This window comes from Rhipicephalus microplus, unplaced genomic scaffold (assembly GCF_043290135.1).
Source record: "Rhipicephalus microplus isolate Deutch F79 unplaced genomic scaffold, USDA_Rmic scaffold_23, whole genome shotgun sequence".
In the NCBI taxonomy this organism is placed as follows: Eukaryota; Metazoa; Arthropoda; class Arachnida; order Ixodida; family Ixodidae; genus Rhipicephalus; species Rhipicephalus microplus.
The window spans coordinates 3,398,273-3,415,000 of NW_027464596.1; the positions used below are offsets into that span (position 1 = coordinate 3,398,273).

Consider the following 16,728-nt stretch of genomic DNA (forward strand, 5'->3'; position numbering starts at 1 on the left):
CATGAGGTGCACACAAACTGCTTTACTTTTTCTCCTTACGGCCTTTTCCTGTGAGTTTTATGAAGAAAAAATAGCTGCTAATGGAGATCACAGCGTGCGCGTTACCTAAAGGCCGAATGCTCCTGTCTGTCATTCCCCCTTAGCAGCCATTAACATGTGCATTAAGCACTTTTTTTATCGTTCAACAACGCACAGAAGAAATCTCTCACCGGAACCACCTTGGAGGTCAAAATCGTAAGGACCGCTATTTCGGGTATGTGCCACTGGTGGTTACGTACTACGAGGGACGCACAAGCCATGCCATAAAGAGCTTCGGCCCTAAAAAGCTTATGTCAGGCTGTTTCAAAATTGAATAAACCAGCTGATAGCCAACCTGAAGTGGGTGTGCCAAGTGAATGACAGGCGGGCATCTCGCATCATGCGTGAAACGACGTTCGGCGCCTGCACCAAGGACAAGAGGGACGGACGTGGTGAGCGACAATAGTGCGACCGCGTGACTGATAGTCGTCCTTCTCGATTGGGGCATGCATATATATGCGTATGACTTGGAAAAGGGGACACACGTTTGCCGTTGCCGCGATGGGACGTAGTGTGGAGTTTTGCTTGTCTGGATGCTAGCTATATCCGTATCGTTCAGGGAAATGAGATGTTTTTTTGTGCCACCTCGTGTTCCCCTTCTTGCGTTCTTTCCGCTTGCTCCCAGAACCCGAACCGGGCGACATCATCCGTCACAACGACCAACTGTGGGCAATCCAGCGGGTCCGAACAGCGGTGGAAAGGCTACGCCTCACCCCACAAAACGTCCCGGTGGCCTGAGCCTGGGCAGGTAACTTTGCAGGTTTTTTTGTTTCAATAAGGTTTTTTTCGTCCATCCGTACGTCGGTGTTACCCACGCGCCGTCCGTATTCTCGAACGCAATCAGTGTTCTTGACTCACACCTCGTCGTTTCGCTGGTATTCCACTGCCAACGCTTGCCCTTTTCCTATCCCAACTAGAGAGGTTTGGGAGGAGCACCTGCTCGGCTGCTCTACCTTGGCTGCACAACGCTCCTTGATGGAGCGCGCACGGGCAGCTTCCAGCTCCACTGGCGTCCCGGAATAGGGTCTTGCCACTCTAGCACGCCGATGGGCCACGTCGGCACTCTCTAGTAGACGTTTTCTGAAATAAATGTTTTTTACCACCACCACCACCACCACCACCACGCTTGCGATCGGCTTCCCCGGCTCGCGCCTCGTCGCAGTTGACGCCGCCAGTCGCAAACGCGATCGGCTTCGCTAACCTTCTTAACGCCGGCGACTGCCGGGAAAGGTACGCTAACCCTAGCGGGAAGCATGCCGTGACGGCGTCTCGCCCGTCTTCGCGATCGCACGGTAAGCAGGGGCGCGCTGTTTACATGGTCGGCGCCGCGAGATTCTCGAGGCGAGGTTTCTTTTCGCCGACAGATGGAGAGGTGGCGCCGGTGAGATATACCCACGTAAAGAGTGGGCTCGAACTTTGCGAGTGGTGGAGAGGGTGAAGTGAAAGAGAGCTAACGCGCGGCTTGCGTGCGGCAGGTGAGAGAGAGAAACGTCATCGCACACTGCTAGGAGGGCGTGCGCTACTTACCAATGCTCCACCACCAGTGGCGAGGGGAGCGGTGCGGAAAGAGGGACGGCGTTACACAGGCTAGTCAGAGTTGTTTCGCATCTAAAAATCATTGCCATGGAGACCTTGTGTCAGACATTATTGCCTTGTGATAGGTGGTTTACGGATTACAATCCTTGCACAGGAATAAAACTTTTAGCAAAACATTTTCATTTTTTTATTTCACCCTTTTGCTCTCCTTTTCTCTCTTTTTATTTGTCATCTTGTCCATCAGGTTGTTTAATGTCGCAACTGAGAAATTGTCACGTGTTCTGGAAGCGACGTCGAACATAAAGAAGACGACGACAGGGCGTGGCGGCTGATGATAATGATTATTGCTGTTTCTAAGAAGTCACCACGAGCATCAACAACTCGGCTATTGAAAGATTTCTGTGCGATAGATTGGGTTGCGACGTCATGGTCTCCTTCTGCTCACTATTTTATCGCGACGTCCCTACGACTTGATTGCTCTAGTCATGAAAAATAAAAAGTGAAACAAAGCCGGTGATTAAAACAAAACGAAGGAAAGGGGACGTACGCACCGCTCAAGAGGTTCGCTGTCAACTGATCTCCTTGGGCGTCCACTGGGCCCTCCTGCTTGCAACACGCATATGCATGCACAAAATTAAAAAAAAAAAACAACCACTGACACTGCTGCACGTGTCGCCAGTTTTATGGCCCACTTCTGAGAACAGTAGTCGGTCGAGCGGGCTTTCAGTGGTTCAAGGCCCCGGACACGGAGGCCGTATGCTAGACGCGTGGCTCTTCCCTATACTTGAAACTCCGTAAGGAAGCTGTCCGTGACACCCATTCTTTCCTGTATGATAGCTAACATGACATGATCTAGCAGCAGTCTGCAACTTGCCTTGGCCTGCGGCTATGCTCAATTTTTGCGCGTTGGTTATGCAAGCACGTGAACCTGCGTGCAAAGCGTGTAACCGAGCACCACGCTAGTTGGCCGATGTCAACAATTTACGAGACGTTCTCAGCTGGAACGTGTAAGATAGAAGTACAGCTTACGAACACTTTTGATTTTTTTTCCTCGTCACCCTTGCTGCTGTGGCTAAAGTGCTTTGCAAAGTTACGATAGGCTTGTTTACGCGAACAAAAAATAAGAACAGCTGGTAGCGTCGTGAAACCCCGATGGCATGGCGGTATCTATCTGTGCTACAATCGCTCACGTTCTCGCCATTCACAAGACGCGCCTCTTCAGTGACTTTGGGGCGTCTTTATCTCCGAGCCTGCCACAGAGAAGCGACGAGGCTTCCAGTATCTGTTGATCTCATGGCACCCTTTTCGGTGTCGCTTTCTCGTGAGAAGCGTGTGACTGAAAACGGGTTGCGGGCATGACCATAGCGGATGGCGCTGCAAGTACATTTGTTCAACTAGATCGCGCAGCTTCTGTGCTGGATAAACAGTGTTTGGAAAACAGCGCACGTTGTTTGCATTCAGTTCCGGTGGTAAAGTGCACCGTAAAAGAGCTATAGGGCAGGTCTTACGCCCACTCCAAACATTTGCATCTCCTAGATTTTACCGCTTATCCCAAAAAGAACGAAGGCCATTCTGGCTTTAGCACTATGCTTCCAAAAGCACCCACAGCATGATGTTCATAGTATGTGGAAGTTGCCTTCATTCCCCTGGACAAGAATGAATTGTCAGTACAATAGTCAACGTTATCCCTGACTTATTCGTGATATTTAGAACTGAGCAATTTAATATTTCTTGTTTTACCTTTCCCGTTATAGTGAATATCTTAAGCACGACGCACACAGCGCAGAAGCATCAACAATATGATGTTTTATTTGTTTTATGTAGTTCCTTGGGGTCAATGTATTATAATTCACCGCCTTCTATTGTTGTTCCCACGTAAAAGATGGCGCTTTTTTAGGTATGATGTGGCGTATTTTCGGAGTCGCATGATTTGCGTAAAATTAGGCGAAAAATTTGGATTTTAAGGGCACACTGATCGGTTGGTAAAAGAAACTCAGGCAAGTGGTAAATTCCTTCAATGGATAAGGGACGTTCTCTTCGAAACTCACCATCCGACAATACGGCCACCTGCTATGGTTGTTGGCCCAGAGTTTAAAGTTTTTGTTCTGTCTTGCCTAGTAAAGGTAACTATATACTTCTCGTTCGAGTTATTGCAGTTGCACTACCGACATCGTCCGTACATGTGTTGCACAGACACTATTTCGCGTCTAAGACAACTACATAGGTGATTACCTAGCGTTTTAAAAAACATCGCATGATGTATGATGGCAAGCTGTATACAAACTTTGCCGCCATATCAGAACTTTTCCTTTTTTATTATTGAGTCGAATCCAGAAACCATTGTTGGGCTAAACTTTACGGAAGTTCAAAGCACGTTCAAGTGACCTCAACATTTAAAACGTTAGTAATCAAAACGGGAAATTCCTCAGTGTGGGCTCGTCGCGGTGGTCTACTAGATGGCGGGCTCGTCTGCTGATCTGGAAGTCGTGCGATCAAATCCCGACTCGGCGGTTGAATTTTCAATGGAGGCGAATCTTCTTGAGGCCTGTGTTCTTAGATTTAGATGCACGCTAATGAACCCCACACTTTAAGAGAAAACAGCTCAATGGGAAAGTAACATCAATATTATTCCTCGAATCGTGTCGTTAGTCACCAGAAGACCAAGTGTCGTGAAGTGAATGTCCTGTGCAAATTTCGATGGCTAACGAGAGAACCAACGGCTCTTATACTCCTCCTGGTCGTGGTTGAATGGACGAAAAGATTCTGATTTTCTGAAAGCTTTGCTGGGTGCATGGGTCAGCAGCCTTTTAAAGACTATGCTCTCAATGTGGTGTGGCCTATTGTTCCGAAACTCGTCTTCTACTTCTTCGAGGTGGCTGTTGCACGTGGCGGGGGAATGAGGGGTGAAAAAATGTGGAAAGTGCATGTTCAGGGGTGAGTTCAGTGAACTGATGAGAAAGTTCTTCGGCCCATTTACAGTTACGTGGAAGAAGATAACGAGAGAAAGGAATAGTTTGTCGGGTGTTTACACTGAGCCGTGCGTTATAAGAATTTGTGGCATAGTTAAAAAAAAACTTGACAATATTGACTAGCGGTGACATTCACGCAAGTCTGACAGACATTTTAGCTCGTATATTGTGTAACCATCTGCGCCGCAGTTCTTCAGAATATCGCTGTAGCCGGGGGTGCGGCTAGTGTTTGTCACCCATAATATTTCTTGATCTGAATCCGTGGATGGCGAGTCCTGCTTGATAAGCTATCGACGTAGCTGTGAAGAACATATTTCGTTGCATAAGCTGTTATTGTGGGCGCGCTGCGTGTGTTTTTGCGGAACGACTGTTCATTAGATTGAACAGCTGGGTTCCTGTGTTCCTGTGTTCAATTTATTAAACACAGGAACACAGGAACCCAGCTTACATGCAAGACTCCTTTTCTACATGGCTTCTTTTGTGCAAAGCTTCAAGAATGAACGCCGCCACCTTAAAGTATGATCATCGTTTTCTGGATTAGCTGGCTCTGGAAACCATGTGCCTCTGCTAATCTTCAATGTCATTTCTTCATTTTTATCGCCTTGGCAAAATGTATACAAATAATATGAAAGCTAAAAAAAGCACTGTGCGTGGCATATTTTAGCATGTTTTATGAGCATACGACCAATTTAGTTGTGTGATTATGAGTAATGTAATTGAGCCGTGCTCTTCTAGCTATTTTATTTTATAAGAACTGTTTTGGTATATCTTGCAGGTAAAAGAGTCCTAGTACGGGGAATTCTGTCTTCATAGATTCAGATGCACGTTAAAGAGTTCCAGGTGGTCAAAACTTTGAAGCTCCATACTACAGCGTCTCTCATAAGGAAACCAGCGTTTTGTGACGTAAAAGCTCATCAGTTATTATCATAAAACTGGAACCGAATAAATAAGGGGCCGAAATGCCTACTGCTATACAGTGTCTATTTGTTTCTTTTCAAGTTTTGTGCCACACAGTTATCTTTAGCACAGAGAAATATGTTTGAAATTAAGGCAACGGAAATGATGATATGGCAAACAGATCTATTCGTTGAAGAAGTGATTCTTGCCGGCATGGCATACAAGCACCTAACAGAAAAGAAGCGTGGAGTAATTTTTAGAGCTTTTCAATAGGTTACAGGAACAAGAAAACGCCTCCGACGGTCCGAAACAGTGCGAGTGTTGCCACGAAAAACAAATACTTTTTGAAGCCTAGCCATCACCATTTCGCCAATGCAACAAAGAACGGTTCGTACGAAAGGAAAAACAATGTGAATTTCCTCGTAAATTACTGTTTCATGCATTGTTGATTCACTGCCGTTTATGCTACTCTTGCGCCAGTACTAGGCCAGAATGAAATATCTCAATCTTAGCCTAGTCCACATTTCACGCCTGATTATTGAAGATGCTGGACTATGTCAATTTTAGACGCAGTGTAAGTTGGAAATGTTTTGTTGACATCGGAACGGTAGTGAAAATTGGTTGGAGAAGGTCTAACTATCTTGTAGTTGCCAAGCAACTGCAACAAGAGCTTAATTTGGGCGTGTCGGTTCATCGTGGTTGTGTTCTAGTAACAGCACGACAACTTCAGGAAGAGACAAAAAGGAGAGCGCTCTTTCCTGTCCTTTTTATCTCTTCCTGAAATTGTCGCGTTGTTACTAGAACACAACCACGATTAACTGGCTGTTTCTTAGTAAGGCCTTAAACTCCAGCGATTTTTTTACCATGGCAGGATAATGGTGCTATTTATGTTCCTGAAACACTCTTGCCACGTGCACGACAGGTGAAAGGCTAAAAGAATCCGAAAATAATTTTCAAATACTGAAAAACCGTAATACCGAAACCGAAAGCCAACCGAGTGAACTTCTACGGATGGCGTAATCATTTGCCCGAACGTGCGTGATTGCTCCTAATGCCTGCCAGATGGCACTACCTGTACATGCCGTTAACCCCGATCGGATAAAACATTTTCATTGTTATAGCGAATGTATAGCGAATTGTGTGGGGCTCACAACGCAACACTACTTGCCACATATCGCACATTCATCAACACGTTAAAGGAAATCACACTCTCAACCAAGGAAGCGCCGGCCAAACCCACACAATCCATAGCACGCTGCGGTGGCACGTCACTTTCGTGACTTCCGCGAGGCAAAACTCACCGTCACAAGCACAATGTTACCATTGATTCTGGCAAGCGAGGTGAGTGCTTCGAGGCAAGCTATATTATTTGTTTAAAAAAAACTGCGGAATTCTCAAGCTTCCAATTTGTCATAAATGGCGAAAACGTACAAACAGAACATACAGAACAGTGAATTTCATCCAGATTTAATGGCCTCCAACAAAACCCCGGAGTTGGCCTAAAGTGTACTTTCCATTTAAGAAAATATATAAACCTCGTATATACCCCGCCGCGGTGGTCTAGTGGCTAAGGTACTCGGCTGCTGACCCGCAGGTCGCGGGTTCGATTCCCGGCTGCGGCGGCTGCATTTCCGATGGAGGCGGAAATGTTGTAGGCCCGTGTACTCAGATTTGGGTGCACCTTAAAGAACCCCAGGTGGTCAAAATTTCCGGAGCCCTCCACTACGGCGTCTCTCATAATCAAATGGTGGTTTTGGGACGTTAAACCCCACAAATCAATCAATCAATCAAACCTCGTATATTATTTTTGTGCTGTACGCGCATTGTCTGTAACATTTTACAATCTAAGTAAGTCTAATAAACACTAGGCAGGAAGTTTTGTTGCACTTAGCGAAATAATGAAACAAACATAGTTGCTTTGACGGGGTGAAACCACGATGTGATTATCATAGATGCCGTAGTCGAAGATTCTAGATATTTTGACTTTTTGGCGTTCTTCAATTAGGGTGCACAGATATCGCACAGTGCGTGTGCTTCTAGCGTTTCGCCTACATAGAAATACAACCGCCACAGTCGAGGTTGAGCCGGCGAGCTCCGGATCAACAGTCGAAGCCCATAAGTCATCATAGCAAAATGCGAATGAGCAAGGACCGGATATTAGCAACCAAGCTGTTTTCACCGGCCATAAAAAACTTCGAAGCGTCCAAGTGTGTACACAAGCTGTCATCATCATAAAGAGGTATTTCTTACAGAGTTTGGACAAACCTAAGAGCTCTCCGCTGGTTCGCTGAAAATGAAGAAGGCAACATACCAGCAAACACCAAATAAAAGTTTTATACACCTGTAATCAGTAATAGAAAAAGCTCTCATGAACCACCATGATCTAGCAGTAGTAAACAAGGCTGTTTTAGTGACACCTACAAGGATACGGCACGGGAAATACGACAGCAGCCACGTAAACTCTCCCAAGCGATGGAAACTCTGCGCGAACGACAACATGCCAGTACATCTATGTGAATGCTAGGTTACCGCGCGAGTTTCTGTCTCTCGAACTGCAACATTGGGGCATGTCCTGCACTCTGTTACTGTCTGTGCTTTAACTAGAACTTTGTTTGCACTGCGGGTCTACCTATAAACAGCATAGCATCACTTCGCTAAAGCCTAGCAACAACCTCGAAACAACCTAGCATTTCCAAGTTCGTGCGCAGCAGCAATCTAGAAGCATTTGGATTAGACTTCAGATTCGTACAGATTTGCTATTTCAAGTCTTGAGTGACGTGGTAAAAGCACCGCTATTTTTTTCAGGCATAATAAAAGGGCGTTTTAGGCGCAAATCGGCAGTGAAAACAAAGTGTCAGGCCCCCAACAAGGTAAACACACGGACAGTAAGGCTTTACGCAAATGCGAATAATTTAAAATGAAGACTCGTGAGACCTTGTGTCTACGAAAGGATAAAATAAATGTTATCATTTACGGGGGCACAAGGGCACGGACAGTGTAACACAGTCGCGAAATCCTCTTTTTCCGGCCCCATTATAACAGCACATGGTCTTTCCATTTATTCTGTACCACGGTGAGTCAAGTGTCTACAGCCAAATCGGCACACGCGTGGGTGCACGTCATTTCGACAAACATGAGAGTGGCAGAGCAGGAACAGCCGGATCGATAAGAGACCAGAACCGAGAGATGGCGTCTGTTTGTCTGGTGGAAGCGCATAGAGCCAGTTTGTCCGGTGGCCACCTTAAAAGTAAATTACAAACCTTACGAAGTCATGCGCACGTCCAGTTTTCCTTTTCTCTTTCTCTCTTCACCAGCTTTATCTTTTCCTCTAATAGCTCTCCGCGGCTTCACATTCGCCAACAACTCCCGTCGTGTCACCGCGAACGGCGTACGCTCTACGGCGCGTCCCAGTGCACTATATCGGTTACTTGCACAAAGTCTGTTACAGCAAGAGGAGTAATTTCAACCCTGTAGAGTAGCGAAAGTTGTGTGTAAAGCTCCCTTTTCTCGAATAGTTAGTGTTTCACGTCAACATGAATAAAGATCTTAAACTACTTTCGATAGCAAGACTTTACGCTAAATAGGTTCACATAAGCGTTGATGTCGACAATGGGTGCGTGTACTGTCACGTAGTGTTGTCACTTGTAGAGCAGGAATTCCAAAGCGGTGTTGGGGCAGCCACTTCGTTTGGGCGGAACGCGCGCCTTAAATCGGCGTTGGTATCCGACTGGTGCACCGACCGCTTCAGCGCGTGTCATAAGAAAGAACGCCCGCGGCTTGGCACTGCGCGCTGTTTGTATTCACGCTGGTGTCTCTCATGAACACGTCAAGTCAGCAGCATAAAACTCGATACAATCACTCAGGCATCATCATACTAGGTGCCCAGTTTTACGCATGTGAAGGAGAAAGACAAAAATAATTATAGTCCATATTAATCGCGTCAAAAAGACACCACGTGGCAATACGCATATGCAGGCCATTAGCAATAGTTGTTACGTTCACCATTTCGAAACCCCCACATCATTAAGAGACGCCGTAGTGAAGAGCTCCAAGTATTTACACCATCTGGGTTCTTTGACGTGCATCTAAATGTAGGCGCACAGGTCTCAAGTATTTTGCCTCCACCGCAGCCGGGATTTGATCTGGCGACCTGCGGGTCGGAAGTCGAGTGCCACAGCCAAAGTATACTACCATGGCGGGTAATATTCAGACATTTAGGCACGAACCCCGCAATAACCAATGATAGGCACTGCAATAACACTTTAATAGCTCTTCTGAACCTTTCAGGCATGCTCATATACTGACAGGGGGATAGGAGCACAAAGATCAAAATATGTATTTGCCTAAAATCTCTTCTCCACTTTTTAGGATCACCGAAAGGGGCATTTCGTTCGTCGTTCGATTAGCTAAGAGGAAATAATGGATAACTGTCAGACTGCGCAAGATCCTGCAACTCCTTTCCGACTTCTCTCCCGCAAAAGATATGAAACAGAAAAAAAAATCGAGCCATTTCATTCTGTGAATGAGCAGCGGAGCTGATAAACTCACGACATACAGAGGGCGCACAAGTCTGAGCAAAAGTAAGAACATGTGTCACCACGCCCGGGTCTTAACGAGTACGGTTTCCATCTTGGTAAGAAGCGCAGCCACTGTTACACAGAACACACAACACAAACGCTTGTGTTGTTTGTTCTGTGTAAAAGTGGCTGCGCTTCCTACCAAGATGAATTCATACCAACTGGCCCGATACAATTCTTTATTGAGTACGGTTTGGCAGGAAGACCTCCCCGCAGCGCCTCATCACAGACAAAAAGCACACTACGAAACTGCTGGCGCATGTGCCTACAACGCTCACTTGGTGTGCACTAGTACCGAAGTACATCTAGGGTATAAGCCCCTTTCTAATTTAGTACATTCTACTTTAAAACTTTTCGTTTGAGCTGCTTCTATCTTTTTACTGCAGAAAAAAAAATGTCGCGCACATTGCTCCCATGGCTGATCTGACGCAGAATGAAGCGACTTATATTACTAGAAGAAAGGAAGAAAGGAAAAGAACTTTATTTTGGTCCTGCGATACGCGACAGCAAACCAGTATATTTGTGAGTATACAAGATTATCGTACTAAATATATAGCGACCTCAAATGTTGTCCTCAAGATTACCTCATTTGCTGAACGACCAGATTGTTGGTAATGTATTTCGTTTCTCGTGTTGATCTCATGCCATTTTCGATTTTGTTATCTTGTGTGCAAGTAAAATCCCTTCATTAATGTTTTACAGTATAGGGACAAGATTTACTTGTATTTCGTTTATTATGTATCAAGTATAAATATTATACATATATGACCTGCTGTAGAAAGATTATTTCGGCTCTTCAGCTCCTGCATTATTTTTTTTGCTTTGTACTGGTGTTGGGGGCTTGTCCACCAGTTATAAGCCGCTTATTTCCTCCATTCGCCTTATGCGCATCTCTATTAGTTTTGTGGAAACCAAAACATACATATAATGAAGGTGAGGAAGAACAGCATCGACTGGTCGCGCAGGTGATCGAAATGCTCGGCCTTTAGTTTTGGCTGAAATGAAAGTCTTTTGCTACTGCTATACTAAAATCGACAAGTACCGCTCACTGAGCGAGTTGATGCATGACAAAATGATATTGCTTTAGCGCAGCTGCATATTATCTGCATAGTATCTTTCCTTTACGCTCAAACTGAGCTGCGCTAAAGCAATAACTATGCTATAATGCCATAACTTTCCTTCCCCTCTCCCCTTCCCCAGTGCAGGGTAGCCTACCGGGGCTCATCCCTGGTTAACCTCCCTGCCTTCCTTTTTATGTTCTCTCTCTCTCTCTGTCTTCGCTTCGCGATGCGAGTCGTCTTGTTGGACCTCTCGCCCACGCACACCTCTTCTTGCACAATATTAATTAATGTGTGCTACTAAGCGGCGTCGTTGTAATGTCCACAGCTACTTCCTTCGTCGTTCCGTCTAGGCACATTTCTCTTCAGGAGTCTTAATCATACGTCATATCAGCTGCAGAAGAAAAAGGGGGGAGGGGGCAGCATCTTGTCTCAATTCTCTTATGGTACTTTAGCGGGAACCACCACCACGACCTCGAGGAGTCTCAGGGAAGCAGCCACGAACAGTATGGCGTTGATGTAGTGCACGCTAAGTCGACGGAACCCACGTCGTAAATGTTTCGCATTAAAAGAACTATACAGATGCGAAGTTACGTGCGTTTTTTACCCTTTCCAGGTCAACACTTGCACCACAATGGAGTATTACGGCAGGTGTAGAAGCGCAGAGAATGAATTTTGTGGCTGATTACTTGTGAAAGTTGCAATATCAGCTAGTGCTCCCCTCAACGTGGAGCCCACTAGTCCCGCTTTTGTTCTAGCTCAGCCCACTGGGCGGAACATATTGTTGCAACTATTCGGGCCTTCTTTGCTTTCTGAGCGTTACTAAACATTTCTTGCGCGCGTGACTCATGTGCATCTCTACGCCATGACAGCACGATGAAGCCAGCGCGCTTTGAATCTCTGTAAAAAATACCGAAATGACAGTGGCGCTGTATTGTTGACGTGTGATTTACAAACTTCAGTGAATAGTTCAATGCTCGTGACAGCTACTCTGTTACATTGACCGCATTGAAAAGCTTGCATTAATTGGTGTTAAGACAAGTTCGAAAGACTTGTTGCAGTGCGCAACCGTTGAAAAACACGGGTGTCGAGCATTTAGAGCTGTACCGCAACTAGCTTCAGCAGCTTCCCCATTTGCAGTACGCCAAGATATGAGATCAGGGCTCTGTATCACAAGAGTGGTAACGAGGCACGTAACACAGACATCAGCGAAAACTTTCGCTACGCCATTTCCTAAAATTTGCGACGAACTGGCTCGAAGAACTCTCTCTCCAAGACAGTGCAGTTTGGGCATTCACTGTTATTTTTTTTACAACCACCTCTGTCATAAAATTGCCTTACAGTTAGCGTATGTTCAAATCCCGGGAAGCCAAAGATATTTTATGAGCAGTCGCCCGATTCTTTATGGACAACTGAGTGGTATAGCGGCATTACAGCTGAGGTTTTAATTTATTTGCGTCTGTGTTCTTATCGGCTCTAAAAAAATACTCAAAACTTCATATTTTCTTCGTTATTCTTACTTTGCGCTAATTAACGGCGGCGATCGTTACTTTTAAGAAGCAGCGTTGATAGAAGCAAAAAAAAAGGAAGATGAACACAAAGCCAGAAAATTCTAGTAAGCCGCCGTATATAAGATCTGGCTGCCTCATAATCCTGAAGTGCGCCGCCGTGGGCGCCAGAAGTGCCATTCCCTCAGTGTGACATCATGCATGGCTTGAAAGGAAAAGAAAATATGGCCGCGTAGCATCTGCGGAAGCAAATACGTGATGCGGGAAATGAATACGGCTTATAAGCCTGTTTTAGTTGCAAGAACAAAATAACTGTGGAAACGACGGTGCATCTTGGGTTACGCAAGGCGGAGTCTTGGTATGACGAACAAAACTTATGCTCCTTCTATACAAGGAATGAAGCGCCTCTTTCGAGCGATTCAAATTAAAAACAATAATTGGCGTTTTACGTGACAAAACCCTGACATCATTATGAGGCATGCCGCGCAGTAGAAGGCTGCAGATATTTCGGCCACCTGTTCTTTTAAGGAAACGAAATCACACAATAAACGGTGCTCTAGCATTTCACTGCCATCGAAATGCGACCGTCGCTGGCGGTATCGGATCCATGACCTTTGGGTGAGCACTCAAAGAAATGGAACTACGGCGTCATTTCGAAAGCACAGAACGTGAAATACGCTCGCGTTTGAGTAGCGATTGGAAAAAATACGCATTTAACTTGTACTTACGGGAATGACTTGCGGAAGTATTCAATGTTTCACCGTGTCGTAGCGTGGTAGCTGGTCACGCACAAGCTCATTGCACACGAAAGCGAGACGAACATTCGTGTCGGAGCGTTTCTCCCTTACCAAGCCCACCGACTCGCGTGTGTTCCTATCGGTGTGTTTTCTTTTTCGACACTCTTGGTGTTCGCCCTTTCTGCGAACAGCGTTCCCCTCTCCCAACGAGACACGCGCACACAGGCCGAGAGAGGTGACGTTGGGTGCACGTATAGATAAAGCAAGGTCTCCGGACCTCTCCTTCGTGCGTTCGTACTGCTGACGGGAGTGCCTAATTCATTTAACCAAGAAGTAATGCCGCTCAATTTTTTCCTTTGAACGGCACGCTTGTAGCGCTTCGCGACCGATGAGAGATCGTTTCGTGGCCGCGAGGCGCACGGCGTCCGGGGAGCGCCGATAGGACATTACACTGCGCCGGAAGTTCAAAGCCTGCTCAAGCTCGTGGGAGTTCGCTTTTTTGCATTCGTGTCTGCCATAAGCGCTCTCTCCCTTTCGATCTCAAACAGGCGAATCCGTCGCCGAGCCACGGACGAGATAAGGGGCGAGCTGTAAGTGCTTGCTGAAGAGTCAGGCTGCGGGTCCCAGTCAGGTGTATCGCTTATTTGCGCGGGGCTACCTGGTCCGCCAGCGCGACGCACACTCGACCTTGCCGGTCGAGTGTATACCGTTCGCGTGAGTGATTCCTTACAAGCGTCGGCGTGGCCTCCATGCCAACTATAGTTGCTCCCAGCAGCGACGCCCTCTGGCCTGCGTCCGTTCAACCGGCAGTTCGGGCAACAACGCTTATGGTCGTACATATTTGTTCGTGCAGTTTTTTTTTTGTTCGGGGCCACGCTTTTGTCTGTCTGTTCAGTTTTAGTGGTGTCCCTGTTTTTTTTTCTCTCTATCACTCCATTTGCATTGTTTTATATGGTCAGCCTGATGTGTTATCTCCAACCTACGTTTTGCTTTCTCTTTTTCGTTAGCGCCTTTGTGTTGATCGACTTGAAAAATACCGCAGTGGCGGAGGCCGACCAGACATTCGGGCGCCAATACAACATGAATCACCGCTATGGTCCCACGCGGTGACAGCACTTGGCACAGCGTAGGACCATTCTATCCGAAAACAATAGGAGAGTGGAACAGCTTAAGTGACGAATTGGTTAATATAAAACAATAATAATTTTTTTTCTATGCTGTGAAATTCTTCTTGCATTGTGTATGTTCTGTGTGTATTAAAATGTATTTGTGATTCATTATTATGTTCTGATAAATGTGACGGTGTTTTTTTGTATGTGCGTTTATCTATTTTGCTACGAATTCTTTTGTACCGATTGTTTTTTTTTTGTTACCCCCTAAATATTTCCTCTATGGCAAATTATGTACTCTGTAAATAAATAAATAAATAAATAAATAAATAAATAAATAGTAACTAAATAATAAATAAACAAATAATAAACTTTGCTGCTTATAGAGCATTTTCAGACGCTACACTCGAGTAGCCACCATGGGCGAATATTCTCGTTTAATAATTTACGTGAATTATGAAACACGCTTGCGCATAATTGAAAATGCAGTAGGAATAGGCGCCTCGAATCGGCGTTAACCTTTTCAATTTCGAATGATACTTTTAATTCTTAATGTAACGGGAGTCCTCTCGCATAGCGGCTGTCCAGTGAGTTTGACGGTGAAAGCTGTTTAAAGATCGCAACAAGCGCCGTTTTCGGCGCCGTATATAGTTGTCCGCCGCCACCGCTGCTGGTGTCCGTAACGGCCCTTGTTCGAAATAGGGAAAAAAATGAAGAAAAATAAATCAGAACGAATAATAAGAATCGAACGTTGGTCCAAACCTGTGTCCTTTCCGCGGCAGCCTAGAATATATCACACAGCCACACCTGTGATAGAAACTCTTTTGTGAAAACACCCTGTGCAGGTGCAATGTAGAACCACGTTACTATGTGTAATATAATGTGGTACAAAAGACTAGAATAGCAACCAGGTGTCACACTTGGCGAATTTTGTAACTAGCCGTTCATTGCAATTTTTTTTTGTTTTGTCGCCTAAAAGATCTTGGCTCATACTTACAAGGGGGATTGTCACATTGTACCTCTTAACGTAAAATTTAAATACAAAAGAAAGACAAATCAGATAAAAAGCAGATGTTTTATAACGTACATAAAAAAATAAAAGGGCAAGAGGATTATAAATGCCAGAGTTGAAAGATAGTAGGGATGAAGAAGGGGAACAAAAAATTATTTGTGTTCATCCAGTGGTACGTTCTGTTTCATGAATGGATTAGTGATAGAGAATTTCGCCACGAGGGGGGTCACTGAATGCTTCTTTTTTTTCTTCTTCTCTTATGGCTCATACCTAATGCAGGAGATTGGCCCAAATCATTGTTAAGGGATAAGCCAAAGTTCTTCACCTGTATCGGCTACCACTACAACAAAATACGCGTAATGTCTTGCAAATGCGTAGCGCGTGCCTCCCTTAACAGCAGTGCGTGCCTTCCTTAACGACAGGAGGACTCGCTCGCTGGATTCCGTGCCGACCGGTTGTGCCCTCTCGATCTCCGACGACAGCGCAGCTCTGGCCGACTGGGTTGGTCCTACGCCACCTTCTGCCGCCGGTCTCTACGACGACGTCAGCGCAGCTCTGGCCGGCTGGATTAGCCCTACGCCATCTCCTGTCACCGACAAGAGATCTCTCAAGTGGTGCCCCGTCCTCAGACTCCTGTGACCGTGTTTCCATCTTTCCTATCTCTCTTTTGTCGTCTCTCGCTGTCCTAGCGCATCTCTCCCCCTCTCTCTCTCTTTACCTTTAGTTCTATCCTTTTAATCCCTCCTCACACCCATCCCTTGTGAGCTACAGCTGGGGTGTCGCACGCTGATGCAGACAGTTACGGGGCTCACTTTTCTCTTTTTTTTTCTCTTTAAAAAACACATAAGAAAAAAAGTGATAAGACGGCAGAACGACGAAAAATAGCGTACAGGGTGCTCTGCAGCTTCAAAAAATTATGATTTATGTCGTTGTGCGAATCTTGCAAGCATATACTCGTATTAGTAGCCCCGAGAGAGTTCAGAGCAGGTTCTTTAGATGCCGCTTTTTCAGCGTCCATGCTCACTGTGCTGCGGTTACATGCGTAACATTACCTAATGGAATAGCACATGCCATTTAGCCTTCCACAGAAACATGAATGCTGCTGAAATGGCGGGGAGCCTTTACAACTAAACGGCAGAACCACTATACCCAGTTATTCAGTGTTGGAGTATTCTTTACTTTATCCATTAACAATCTGTCTTTCCCACCCTATATATCTATTTCAACACTTATTGCACTATAAAAAG

General features: G+C 45.6%; 1 protein-coding gene and 1 long non-coding RNA gene across 2 annotated transcripts in view; one reads left to right on the forward strand and one right to left on the reverse strand.

The window, feature by feature from the left end:
- Window positions 1-13,520, reverse strand: part of LOC119169368 (monocarboxylate transporter 9) — a 63,201-nt gene extending 49,681 nt beyond the window's left edge. The window contains exon 1 of the mRNA XM_037420475.2: window positions 13,352-13,520. The gene's annotated coding sequence lies outside the window, so the exon portion shown is untranslated. The remainder of the gene's footprint in view (window positions 1-13,351) is intronic.
- Window positions 438-16,728, forward strand: part of LOC142786372 (uncharacterized) — a 17,534-nt gene continuing 1,243 nt past the window's right edge. The window contains exons 1-2 of the long non-coding RNA XR_012889027.1: window positions 438-826; window positions 15,904-16,728. The exon at window positions 15,904-16,728 is cut by the window's right edge and continues 1,243 nt beyond it. This is a non-coding gene — a long non-coding RNA (uncharacterized LOC142786372). The remainder of the gene's footprint in view (window positions 827-15,903) is intronic.